Raw genomic sequence first — 15,110 nt, forward strand, 5'->3', positions numbered from 1 at the left:
AAAACAGTGGGAAAAAAATGAGACACGGTTACCGCACTTACTCCGCTGGCGTCTTCACCCAGTTGATACCGCGCTCAAGGATATGCGCTGTTGACGCGGTGTGCTTCGGATCGTTGTCCTGGTAGAAACGATGACCAACCGGGAACTCGCGTGTGATGTATTCCACAATCTCAGGCACAATTTTGTCTTGGAAGAAAGCTTTATTCATGATTCCAATAACAAGAAAAAAAAAGTGCTCAAAAAACTGCACACTAGTACAGTACAGTGCATAAGGCTAAATTATATTTGATATATTTTACCTTCAAAGAGGACAATGCATCCTGGTCCACGCCTAGAGATGGCACCCCACACATGCATCTTCACTGGGTGTTTTGGCCGCGGCTTCATAGATATGCAACCTTTTTTGTGGAATGCAAAGGTGGCAAATCTCTCCAGCGATACAGTAGACTCGTCAGTGAAGATGCAATCCTGGAACGTTTCCCCACTGTCCATCCATGCCTGGGCCTGGACCACTCTTTTGATTTTGTTTACGTCCCTTATCATGGAGTACCCTCTGTAATGACAAGGAATAAATAATTTTAGCGGTACAGTACAGTTTCTTAAACAACACTTTTACCTCCTGTACTGTCCAGTACTAACCTCACACGTCTATATTTCCATCCAATTCTGCATCTCATCTTCTTTATGCTGGTCTTGGATACAGTCAGATTGTGATTTTCCTGCAGAGTGTATTTGACCCTTAATGCACGCTTCTCATCATTCTCCTCACTTATTTTGTCGACCAGAAGAGTTGTCTCCCTACAATGTACAGAAAAACAATCTGGTAAGTTACAGTGCAGTAGGCCACAAGCACAGCACATCATTTGGTGTAAAAATAGTATACAATGAGATATTGTTCTATTAATATGCAGCAATATAAAAAATATATATACTGTTGTAATATAAATATACCGAAATAACTAAAATATTAGATACAGTAGATCTACAGTACACAATATATTATTCTATTAATATGCAGCAATATAAAAAATATATATACTGTTGTAATATAAATATACCGAAATAACTATAAAATTAGATACAGTAGTTCTACAGTACACAATATATTGTTCTATTAATATGCAGCAATATAAAAAATATATATACTATTGTAATATAAATATACCGAAATAACTAAAATATTAGATACAGTAGATCTACAGTACACAATATATTGTTCTATTAATATGCAGCAATATAAAAAATATATATACTGTTGTAATATAAATATACCAAAATAACTATAAAATTAGATACAGTAGATCTACAGTACACAATATATTGTTCTATTAATATACAGCAATATAAAAAATATACACTGGCGACACAGTTTATTGCACTGCGGCCAGATCCGCAAGCCGGGAGATTTCCCGGCTTGCTAGTGGCCGCCCCTCGGCGTGCCGCGCATCACAGACGCGCGGTCACGCGTCATCGGGAGCATGCGCCCCCTGCACGCGTGTCCAGGGCTCCCCGAGGGAGCCCTGGTGTCCCGCGATGTGGGGGACGGCGGCAGGGGGTTCCGGGGGACCCCGATCGGAGGGCGCTCTTCCGCTGCTTCGGCGCGCGCCCGTCACCCTCCAGCGCGCGCCAGGCTACTGCTGCGGCCGAGAACGGGCAAATGCTCGAATAAACTCGGCCGCAGCAGTATATACTGTTGTAATATAAATATATCGAAAAAACTATAAAATTAGATACAGTAGATCTACAGTACAATATTCTATAAAAAAAAAATTAAGTTATATAAATATACTTACGCGGTATTTACCGTTGGTGTCCTTTTGCGTTCTCTGGTTTTTCCTTGTGCATGATAGCTCACGGTGGTTGCTGGCACAACGATGCCAGAGGTAGCTAATCAGCATTGGATAGCAGCAATTCGGTGTCCGCTCATGTACATCTCCTTAATTCGCATGCTGAGCTCCTTGGAAATCTTTTAAACAGGCATTGCTGCGAGTGGAAAGAAATACAAACACAAGAATGTATATTCGATGTTTAGTCGATGTGTATTCAATGTGTAGTGAATCCACAAAATAGATGGTGTATTTATACGTTAATGACTCACATTTGAGTACACTCACTTTCAACACCTGTACCTCGTCGCCATGCATAAAAGGTTACACACTTTGCATAGCCCACCACTCGATGATCTTTATCTGAACTTGCCCTTGTCCAGCTACTGCATTGTGCCATCTGCTTCCATGGATCAACCCCGATTCTACGGACGCAGGAACCCACTGTAAGGAATCCGCTCCTGGCTTTGATTATAGCTTTTGCAGACTTCTGCATTTGCAAAAGCTTCCTCTGGCAATCAATGGCACATGTGCTGCCTCCCATTGCAGCTTCTGCCATGTGCTTCATCATTGGAGGAATACTCACACACCCTCCTCCTGTGATTGGATCTCCGCCCTTTATATCCTGGGCTTTGGCACTGAAACAGTGCCGAGCATAAATTCCTACCCTGGACGTTACTGTCTCTGCCACAAGCCACCCTGGCTTGCATCCTGGTGTACTAACCTTTCTGGTTCTTGCCCCTAGTTCCTGAGGCCGCCTGCTAGTTCCATGCATGGGCCCGTTCCTGACTTCTCTGCTGAAGCGTTGTTTCCTGAGGCCGCCTGATAGTTCCATGCGGGGGCCCATTCCTGACTTCTCTGCTGAAGCATTGTTTCCTGAGGCCGCCTGCTAGTTCCATGCGGGGGCCCGTTCCTGACTTCTGTGCTGAAGCGTTGGTTTCCCGATGCTGCCCTGCGGTGTACTTCGGCCAGTCTGCTGTCTCCCCCTGCTGAGACCGGCATCATGGGCCGAGGCCATTCCTCACGAAGAGGCCACTCCCGCGCTCACGCTCCTAAGCTGGAGCGGGGAACTCCTGACTACCTGTTGCCGAACTCCTGCTTGAATAACGACGATGCTGCCTTCTCCAATCCTGACCCTGCTACGTACGACTACGAACTGCGCACTCCAGATCAGTCTGCGCGGACTAAGGTCAGTGATTATATAACCCCACCTCAGCCCCGCGGTCCGGTCCCGGTTTGTGGCGAGCACAATCGTAACAGTATGCTCGGCCCCACAAAACCGGACCGCGCCGTGGCGGGGGTGGGTACATTTTTTACTGTACCTACGTCCCAGGCTGCAGACCAGTCCCTGTTTGGAAGACCATACCTGTTTGAGAGACTGCCTCCGCCTGAGAGTGCGTTCTTGTATGAAGGTTTAACCACTCAGGAAAGACTGATTCGTAAGGAACTCCTTACGAGATCTCAGCAATTTAATGAGGAAAGAAAGTCTCAACAGGCCCTGCTCTCCCAACGGTCCTGGGTTTTGTCCTCTTCAGAACAAAAGACTCTAGATCAGATTCTAGATGCCTCCTGTGTGTTATGCCAAGATCTTTACTTAAACATAAGTGAGCGGGACCCTCTTCTCGCTGCCTACGCACTTTCTAATCACAATTTCTATGCTGCCAGTCCTGTTACTAAACCTGTGGGGTTAATACCCACTCCTAAGAAAGGCCAAACCATCTCCCTGTCACTCCCCGCTAAGGAAGAAGCTGCCACGGTCCCTAGTCCTGAGTTAACCTCCCTGGGTTCTTTCCCCGAGGTTATTCTGGTCTTAACCCCTGCTAGACAGGCCTATGAGTCCCCCACTGTAAACCCTTGCATTCTCCAGGTCAGTGTGTCTTCCCTAGCACCAGAAAATGAATCCTGTTTGCCCTCTCTTTCTAAACCAGAATTTCTAAGCTCTGTTTCCGAGGTTATTTCGGTTTTAACCCCTGCTAGTCTGCTATTTGAGGTCCCCATTGTTAACCCTTGTATCCCGCAGACGAAGCTGAGGTCTCTAGGGCAAGAAGCTGAAAACCCTATGTCCCCACTCTCGGAGACTAGCGTATCTTTTCCTGATTCTCAGGTACAGCCTAACTTAACCTTTGAGGTTTTTCCTATGTTAACCCCTGCAGGTCAGCCCTATGAACCTCCCATGGTAAATCCCTGTAGTCCGCCAGACAAGGACAACTCCTTAGCTTCAGAGGATGAACCCCTTATGTCCCCTGACTCAGCTAAAATTCTCAGGGCTACGCCACCTGAACTTTCGGCAATAATACTGGCTCCAGTTAAAAGTGTTCTTGAACAGTTTGTTTCCCTAAGCCTGTTCGCAGAATCCCCACTCCTAGGTATATCGCTGACCCAGTCTGTCACTCAGCGACCTGAAATCCCTGCTTCTGAGCATAGACCCCTTTTCATGGAATCTGTAGTCGTTTCTGATGTCCCAGACACTCTTTCCCAAATACCCACTTCAGAGACCAGCACAGTTGTGGTTGCCCCCCTTGTACTGTCTGTGTTCTCCTCTTCTCAAATCCTAGGGTTAAAAGTGAACAGTACATATTATGCCCCTTTCCAAGTGACCCCTTCTGAGATCAGCGTATCTGCTGTTGCTCACTTAGTACAATTACAGTTAGGGCCCTCCTTTTTGAAGGATCAGGTTTTCAAATTTAAAACTCCCTTTTCCCTTGATTTTGTAAACCTGCAGTCCCTTCTCACTGTAGTTAAAAGTTTTCCAGCAGCCGCTGAGTTAAGCTCTGCCGCTGCTAAAACTTCTGTTGTAGAAGCAACCTTCCCTAGTTCACTTCCCTTTGTCCTATCTGTTATTCCTGTCCTTGACTCTAAGTCTGTCTCCTTGGGACTGGTGACAGCTATTAGCCTCCCTTCTACGGTCCCTCAGGCTATCACTTCAGAGATCAGCTTATCTGTCCCTGATCCCTTACTACGCTCTGAGTCTCACCTTATAGCTTCTATGGTCTCCTCAGCACTCCCTGTGTTAACCCTTGGCTTCTCTCTGACTCCTGAGGTAGAGCCTGACTGCCTGCTCTCCACCTCTGTTGTAGTCTGTGAGATGCCTATCACCTTTTCTAAGATTCCTGTTTTGCAAGGTATTTCTCCTATTAAGTCTGTGATACCTGCAATACCTGTAATGGGTTCTAAGACCCCTATCACTGAGTCTCCTATGGAATCTGATGCCCTCACTAGGGATTCTCAGGGACCCAAATTCAGAAACAAGCACAATGTTCTCTGATCTTATTACAGTAGCTAGTTCAATTCCTGTTGGTTCTCAATCACCCACTTCAGTGACAAGCAAGATGTTCCTTGTTTCTATTGGAAAGTCTACCCCAGTTTCTTTCACGAATCATGCCACAGCCTCCGGGATGATTAAAGATGACTTTAAGTCTGGGATGCCCACTCCTTTAATAATACTGTTTCATGCTGATTCGCCCACAGTATTCGGGATATCCACTACTGACTGTATGTCTACTACCACGAACTCAGGGGTATCGCATTTGGAACTTTCAGTAATAACCGCTGTGTCTCTTTTTTCAAAAGACCCCGTCTTTAAAATGGACTTATATTTCCCTGTGTCTCCCACAATACTTGGGGTACTTACTATTGACTATCCTGTTACAAAACTTGGGTTACCTCTCAGGAAGGTGCCTGGAGCTACCGATGTTAAGAACCCTATGTTTAAAACAGCAATATCTCTCATTTCTTCTCCCACAGTATCAGGCGAGACCTGGGTACCTGGGACCTCCACTCCTAAGCCAAGATCTAGTTCTCTGTTTTCCTTCTCTGTGTTGGAGGTACCCAGCATTAACCCCAAGACTTCTATTCCTAAGCCTGTTGCACCGCTTACCTGGCTTCCTGCTTTCTCGGATAAGATCTGTTTTCTCACCTTTCAAACAGAGTCTTTACTCGCAGGTTTCTGTGCGGTGTCTGAAGTGCCCTTTCTGGATTGCATGTCTTCATTCTCTAGGACGTAGACACTCATGCTGGACCTCTTTGCTTTGCCTGAGGCATCCATCCCTGTTCTTGATGGCCCCACTATGGGTTTGGACGTGCTGTCCCCTACTGTCTCCGTGATGCTTTCTATGCCCTTCACCAAGACCATAACTTTGGATTTGATTCCCCCCAAATTTCAGAGGCCAAAGGAGGCGGATCCTGCAACTGCATGTACCACAACCAACAATTACGTAAACACTACTGCCAGCTCTCTCGAATTGCTTGGGATTACAAGCCTGGTTCGTATCAAGACTACTGCTCCAATATCTTGCAGTGAACCCGCCCGCCCTATACCCTCGCTAACCACCACCCTGAATTCCTTGGGAGCTAAAGACTCGCAACTTCTTACATGCTGATTCCACCAAGGCCATTGTCTGCCCCGGATTCCCCAATGTAATTTTTGTCCGACAATCAGTGTCCTGTGTCCCGTATTCTTGGATTATTACTATGCACCGGACACCTGGCTGCTGCCCTTCTGATGTCCCTATTCCGGAGTCCCCTGGTCCCATTGCCCATGTACCAAAAAACGCAGTGCCACCACTGTTCCTTGCAGCACTCGCCAATGTACACCTGGATTTTGGACCTAAATCTCGCCTGAGACACTTCAGGAACAACTCAATGTCTCCTAGACCTATGAATGGTCTTGTCCACCCAGGCATCTCACCCAGTGGTGGAGGTACTGTAAGGAATCCCAACAAACCATGGGCTTTCAACGCCACCTCTCGCCTAAGGAGGTTTAGAAACAACTCCATGTCCCCCAAATCTGTGATGGACCCTGTTCGTCCGGAGGTCTCACCTGAAGGGGGGGGGGGGGGTACTGTAAGGAATCCACTCCTGGCTTTGATTATAGCTTTTGCAGACTTCTGCATTTGCAAAAGCTTCCTCTGGTGTAGGTCTTCATGTGCTGCCTCTCATTGCAGCTTCTGCCATGTGCTTCATCATTGGAGGAATACTCACACTATAAATAAAAATATACAAAATATATATACTGTTGTGATATAAATATAAATATACAACCTATATATACTGTTGTACGATAAATAGAAATATACAAAAAATGTATACTGTTGTACTATAAATATAAATATACAAACTATGTTGTAATATAGATCAACAGAAATAACAACAGTATTACAGTAGATACAGAACTGTACAGTAGATGTACTGTATTGTATGAACAGTACAGCACGTACAGTTTTATATATTTTTTTTTTGTTAAGTTTTATAAATATACTTACGCGTTAGTTACCCTTGGTGCCCTTTTGCGGTCTCTGTTTTTTCCGTATGCATGATAGCACAAGGTGGTTGATGGCACAACGAGGTCAGAAGTAGCTAACCAGCGCTGGATATCTGCAATTCGGTGTCCGCTCGTGTACATCTCCTTAATTCGCATGCCGAGCTCCTTTGAAATCTTTTTAACAGGCATTGCTGCGAGTACAAAGAAATACAAACACAAGAATGTATATTCGATCTTTAGTCGATGTGTATTCTATGTGCAGTCAATACACAAAATGGATGGTGTATTTATACGGTAATGACTCACATTAGAGTACGCCCACTTTCAACACCTGTACCTGGTCGCCATGGCTAAAAGGTTACACACTTTGCATAGCCACCACTCGATGATCTTTATCTGAACTTGCCCTTGTCCAGATACTGCATTGTGCCACCTGCTTCCAGGGAGCAACCCCGTTTCTATGGACGCAGGAACCCACTCGATTCTGCCGCGCCTGTCAAGCTGAAAAAGCAAAAGGCGGCAGCCGTTTCCACGCCAAGGCAAAAGCAACAGGCTAAGGCCAATAAAGAAAACCTTCTGCTGACCCCAAAGGCTAAGGGTTTTCTTAGATGTAAGCCTCATTATGTGAAGAAGATATACGGTGATGTACTCTCGACGCAAAACGAATGGCAGCCAACCCATCGAACCCGCAGACCACTTCCTCACATATCTTTCGACGACTCTGCTGTAGCTGTCCCGGAAATCTTCAGCCCATCTTCTCCACCCCCATCTTCTCCGGTTCCATCCGACGATGCCGCCGCCTCTGAAATCCACGGGTCACTGTCTCCTTTGCTCTTGGACGACTCTGCTTCTCGCCCGGAAATCCAAAGGTCACTTTCTCCATCCCTCTTCGACGACGCTGCCGCTTCTCCTCTACCGGGTATCCACAGGTCACCTCCTCCACTCTTCCTCGATGTCGATGCCGCTTCTGTCCATGGAACCCCCATCTCATCCTCCATTGCACCCATCCCCCCAGATGTTCACACGCCATGCACAAGAAGCAGCTCGTTAGACCGGATGCTGAATGGGATAAGTGTGGATCTCCCCGGGAACTCTATTGTGCTAGCAAAGATAGATCTTCTTCTGGAGACAATGCTAAATGTGGAGCAACGGATGCTACAAATGGATCAACGGATGGATCGACGGATGGAGAAGATAGAGGCTGACATAGCGGGCATACATTATTTGCTCGGTGCTAATGCTCCTGTTTCCCCGACGCCGGAGCAGGGGGGTGACATGGATGTGATGAATGGGACCTTCGACCCACTTCCATCACCAAGCGCACCCCCTCCACCAGAAGATGTAGTGTACATGTATGCCGTTGAAGAGGACATGACAACCCCATCAAGACCACGCCCGGAGACAACACGGCGACCTAGACCAGAGGAAAGTTTCCTCCCAGACAACCTACCATCGCCCGTCGCCTCAAGCATACCCGCTCCCAAAAGACCTACACCCGCTCGCATCGATACGGTGCCCGACATAACCCTGTGCGATCTGCCACCGGCGCTCAGGGAGAAGTATAGGGTGAAGAGTGCTGGTGTACCCCACAAGTATGCCTTGTTCATTTTTAAGCACCATGTTCCCTACTCGTTGTACTGCGACTGGGCCTTCAAAGTGAACTACGATGGGAATCGCGTAAAAAAGGCGCTTCCTGTCAATTTAAGGAAAAACATTGTAGATGAATTGCGGCACTTTTATGCAGTTACAGATCCTGTAATGAAAGGCGTTCGAGACTGCATTAATGGCGTTTTGCGCCATGCAAGGAATCGGCCATGGATGGACAATGTGGAGGACTTTCTGTGAGACCATACTGTTGTGCTGAACTGTATTGTACTGTACATGTTTTGCCCTACAGTACCTGCTATACTTAAAAAAAGGAGATGTTGTTGTGTGTTTTTTTACACAGGACATGCACGACTCCAGTCCCTGGGGGCCGAAAACAGGCACGGTTTTCAAGGTTGCCCTGAAAACCTGCCCTGTTTTCTGCCCTCTAGGACTGTACTGTCGATGTTTTGAATTGCTGTGCACTTAAAATGTTTCAAAATTGTACAGTATTTGTAAATAAATGTTTTTGTACTGACTCCACCAATAAAAGAACATGTTGATTGTCTAACATAGTTTCCATTTGCTCCTTTGACAGTGTAACAAATGTCAAGGCTTACTGCACTGTTTTTTTACTGCCAGACCGCAAAGTCACAAAATCGGCAACATTGTCAAAAAAGAGCAATGATCGCGCAATTGGCGTGGGAACTAGGGCAATTGGCGTGGGAACTTCTGTTCTAGGGCACCTAGAAATAAAATTCATTTTGCCCATAGATGTTAGGAACCCCCTCACTTGACCCCAACAGGGTCCGACCAGTAATTGCGGCGAGAAAGGGTCACGCCGGCGGGGAGGGTCCTATCATTGACCGTAATGGCAGAGAAAGCCGTGCTGCTTTGAAACAGCTAAGTCAGAATGAGCAGAAACCTGGAACCCATAACTCCGGCTCTGTTCAACCTAGAGGGCTCAGATTCTGTCACCATGTAGTCCTAGTTCAGGCAGGCTTGCATGGCAAATAGCGACCCTCTCGTGGCAACAGAACGGAGTCAGGGTAATGGTAAAATTTAGGTTTCTGCCATTGACTTGCATGGCAGAAAAAAGCCACTTTTGTAATGTGCTTTTAAACTGCATTTTTGTATCTCCGGTTCCAGGGGACGTGGAAGGCTGATATTTGGCCACTATGGCAAGGGTCCTTCCGCATGAGGACCAAGCAAATTTCAACCCGCTCAGACCCACAGAACAGATTATTTTAAATACTATTTATATATTTATATATTTATATTTTAAAGATATTAAAGCATGTACTGTATTGTATTTAAAACATGTGACTGTAAACCATACTGACTGACAAATGTTTTCACACATGTACTGTAGCAGTAAACCATACACCTGTTGATGTTTTGAATTGCTGTGCACTTAAAATGTTTCAACATTGTATAGTATTTGTAAATAAATGTTTTTGTACTGACTCCACCAATAAAAGAACATGTTGATTTGTCTTACATTGTTTCCATTTGCTCCTTTGACAGTGTAACAAATGTTTTTTACTGCCAGACCTCAAAGCCGCAAGATAGGCAACATTGTCAAAAAAGATCAATGATAGCGCAATTGGCGTGGGAACTCGGGCAATTGGCGTGTGAACTTCTGTTCTAGGGCACCTAGAAATAAAATTCATTTTGCCCATAGATGTTAGGAACCCCCTCACTTGACCCCAACAGGGTCCGACCAGTAATGGCGACGAGAAAGGGTCACACCGGCGAGGAGGGTCCTATCATTGACCGTAATGGCGGAGAAAGCCGTGCTGCTTTGAAAAGGCTAAGTCAGAATGAGCAGAAACCTGGAACACATAACTCCGGTTCTGTTCAACCTAGAGGGCTAAGATTCGGTCACCATGTAGTCCTAGTTCAGGCAGGCTTGCATGGCAAATAGCGACCCTCTTGTGGCAACAGAACGGAATCAGGGTAATCGCGCAATTGGCGTGGGAACTAGGGCCTCGGTGAAGTTCACGGCCAATTGGCGAGGGAACTTCTGTTCTAGGGCACCTAGAAAAAAACTTCATTTTGCCCATAGATGTTAGGAACCTGGCACTGTATACTGTAGAACACACATAATGTAAATGATACTGTACATGTAGAATAAATGTATAGTTTTATTTTTTCGGGTTTATTACACAGTATACTGTACGGCCGGAACAAGGGCAAAAAAAATGTAGACGTGGGGTTTTAAATCCGATTCAGCAATGTGCAGGCAGTGTCACACAACGCGATATTATCCATCGAAATCCCCCCATTAGCCGTTTTCTTTTCTGAGGAAAAACAAAAAGAAAAGTTTTAATGTACAGTAATGGTCAGCCCCCTAAAGAAGTACCCAGCCAGCCCCACCAATAATTTTCTCCTGTTCACATGCGCATGCGCCTAGCGTTCCACCAATTGTTCAGTATCTTCAGTACAGTACGGTAGAAGCCGCTCAGCCAATGATATTGCTTACAGGAGAATCGCTTGACTTTGGAATCGCACAGATATTTTTACAGTATTGTCAAAATAAAAAAAACACAGATAATAATATGGCAAAAATACTCACCATAGTATTTCCCATTCAGCTGGTGCCGGCGCCGGTCCACTGCCAGTCCAGCTTTCTTGATCATCCACGTCGATAGTTTGCAGCGGGACTAGTCCACCTGTAGTCAGCTGGTGAGGCTGGAAATTGCTTAGTAACATGCAAGTTTCATCAAAACTGCACGCGAAATCCGGCTCAGCCTCAGGCTCAGGCTCAGGGTTGTCACTGATGGCGGGACCGTCATTGGAAGCCGGTGCTGGTGCATTGCTTGGCAGCGACTGTCGTTTCTTAGTTGGTTTTAACACGACCCTTCGCCTTTTGCCGCCTTCATGATCATAGATACCGGAAAAATCCGGTGATACACACCAATACCCTCCAACAAATTGTGGCTCAATACGATGAAAACAGGGATCGCTACATAACCTTTTCCTTATTGCACGCTTCCACGTATGAGGAGTTGGCGAAAATTTGTAAAAGTCATAGTTTTCGATAAAATACTGATAAACTTGAACAACTGTTGCCATCTTATCCTCTGTTGCATTAATCGCGGCCCATATCAAATACGCGTAACTTCTGTCGGGTTTTTGGAAAGCGGGCTGCACTTGAACACTCATGGCGGGCGGGTCTCTGGAGAATACTGTAAGCGAAACTGGTCTTTGTCTTTCTTTAATATGAAAAGCCTAAATTGATACATTTTTGCAACCTCTTCCTTCAGTCTCAAGGCCAAGTTACAATGGCACACTGTGGTACAGTATCTTTTTTAAACGAAACACCTGCAAGCCGACACATTACCGAAGCGCATGCGCATTACAATTCATGAATATCTGCCAACTGGCGGACACGCGAAGCATTGCAGCCTATTAAATCCGAACCATTATCAATAAACCCATCAACCGCGCGTCAGCCGGGCATGACCCATGGCTGGGAAGGCAAAATGAACGAGGCATGCGCCAGGTGAAGAGCGTCGCATTCCAGGAACAAGCCAGGTAAAAACCGGGGATTTGTTTGAATAAAAGCTGCCGCAACAGTAGAACACTAAGATCACAAAAATAATTAGACTCAAAAAATGAGCAAAAAAAGCACAGCGAAATAAAGTAAAATTAGCCGGATACTGGACGTGGGATGTGGGCTGCCCTCCTTACATATATAGGATGCAGCTATATAGATATATACCGAGGTTACCTATACCTTGTAAGTGTAACACAGGTCCAGCCACTATTGGGTAGCTGTAACGAATATAGAGAGGTAGAAGTGCTCTCAGTCAGGTAAGTATAAGTCAGTATAAGTGAGTCAGCCTAACCCTAACCCTAACCCTAACCCATATAATTCTGTGGCAGTACAAGCAGATATAACACTGCAGGTGTCAGTGTCAGTCTGGCTGTCAGAGAAACCACAGTCTCTGCAGGGTGTGTCAAAATACACACACTGGATGTATCATTGATGTTAAAGCACCCATAAATAAGGGGCTAGTGGCACTGCCACTGTTTGACTGGCTTTGGACGTTCATGGTCATTTGGCATTGGAGCCCTGCTTTCCCTTCAGCCTGCCAGCTGTCCCTTTAAGGCCACGGGTACTATCGCGCGCGGGCGCGCAGAGACTTCCCGTTGCTCCGGAGGAGGAAGTGAGGCGTGTGTCTACACGCGGTGCAGAGCTGTGGACCCCGCACATCAGCCTCCACGGCCGGAGCTGTTCCGGCTACCATCGCAGGGACTGACTGGAGTTTGAGCCGCAACGGAGCAGAGACATCACCCGGCAGGGAGACCACCTCTATCTAGGACTTGTTCCTACCAATGCGAGTTTAAGCCTTGCTGTCTGTAAGTAGGGCTCCAATTTTTGTGTCCCAGATGACCTGCGGTTCTTTGTATTTGCCATTGCCTGTCTTGGCATAGTTCTTTTTAATAAATAGTTGTTTTAATTGTCGCTAGGATTCTTAATTGTCTGTGTACATTAGTGCAGTACTGCTCACCCTACAGTGTTGCGCTATGATTTTAGTTTGTTTGTGTTTTTTTCTTTGCATGGTCTGTCGAGCAAGTGTGCGGATCCCTTGAGGAGTTCAGGACATTCCACTGACAATTTGGCGCCAGGTTTTTCTCTATTTTGTGTTATTCTGTTAGTACTGGCAGTATCACCGGGCAGCCATCCTTTATTAGAAGTTATTTTTAAATATCACACTGTGATTTACACTTTAGCGCTAGTTCACATTTTTTTTTTTTACCCATAAATAAGGGTGACTGTTAAAGACACAGAATGTGGCTATTGCCACGGCAGGTAGGTAAGAAATACTGAACAGTAGTACACAAGTAGTGTCTACTTACACCTCGGTAGGTAAAGCAAATATCCGGCAGGATAGCAGTAGACCCTATGGTGGCGCTTAGTAGCTGTGCACCTACTTGCAAATGCTTGGTGCTTCAAAATATACCACGAGTGCTGCTGTAGTTAAAAAATAGAATTGCTTATTGCAAAGACATAGCTCCGTGCAGGGAGCTAGTGTGAGGTGGTCGCGCTCCGATCATGAGCGTTAGTCCCGCCCCCTTGACGTGGTATACTTTGAAGTACTCAGCATTAGCAAGTAGGTGCACAGCTACTAAGCGCCACCATAGGGTCTGCTGCTATCCTGCCGGATATTTGCTTTACCTACCGAGGTGTAAGTAGACACTACTTGTGTACTACTGTTCAGTGTTTCTTACCTACCTACAGTGGCAATAGCCACATTCTGTGTCTTTAACAGTCACCCTTATTTATGGGTGCTTTAACATCAATGATACATCCAGTGTGTTATTTTGACACACCCTGCAGAGACTGTGGTTTCTCTGACAGCCAGACTGACACTGACACCTGCAGTATTATATCTGCTTGTACTGCCACAGAATTATATGGGTAGGCTGACTCACTTATACTTACCTGAGTGAGAGCACCTCTACCTCTCAGTATTCGTTACAGCTACCCAATAGTGGTATATATATATATATATAAGGAGGGCAGCCCACATCCCACGTCCAGTATCCTTAAATTGAGATATATTGGGGGAATCCTTGATGGAGAAGGATTTAGGAGTGCTTGTAGACAGCAGGCTTAGCAATAGTGCCCAATGTCTTGCAGTAGCTGCAAAGGCAAACAAGATATTATCTTGCATCAAACGGCAATGGATGGAAAGGAAGTAAATATAATTATGCCCCTTTGCAAAGTAAGACCACACCTTGAATATGGAGTACAATTTTGTGCACAAATCCTAAGAAAAGACATTATGGAACTAGAGAGAGTGCAGAGAAGAGCCACCAAATTAATAACGGGGATGGACATTCTAACATATGAGGAGAGGCTAGCTAAATTAGATTTATTTACATTAGAAAAGAGGCGTCTAGGAGGGGATATGATAACTATATACAAATATATTCAGGGACAATACAAGGAGCTTTCAAAAGAACTATTCGTCCCACGGGCAGTACAAAGGACTCGGGGCCATCCCTTAAGGTGGAGGAAAGGAAATTTCACCAGCAACAAAGGAAAGGGTTCTTTACAGTAAGGGCAGTTAAAATGTGGAATTCATTACCCATGGAGACTGTGATGGCAGATACAATAGATTTGTTCAAAAAAAAGGTTGGACAACTTTTTAGATGGGAAAGGTATACAGGGATATACCAAATAAGTATACATGGGAAGGATGTTGATCCAGGGATTAATCCGATTGCCAATTCTTGGACTCAGGAAGGAATTAATTTTTCCCCTTAATGGGGTTTTTTGTTTGCCTTTTTGTGTATCCGGCTAATTTTATTTTATTTCACTGCGCTTTTTTGGCTCATTTTTTGAGTCTAATTATTTTTGTGATCTTAGTGTTCTACCTATTTCAATTGAGTATCCACTCCCATTAAAGTATTTTAATCCACTC

Source organism: Ascaphus truei, chromosome 16 (assembly GCF_040206685.1).
Source record: "Ascaphus truei isolate aAscTru1 chromosome 16, aAscTru1.hap1, whole genome shotgun sequence".
NCBI lineage: Eukaryota > Metazoa > Chordata > Amphibia > Anura > Ascaphidae > Ascaphus > Ascaphus truei.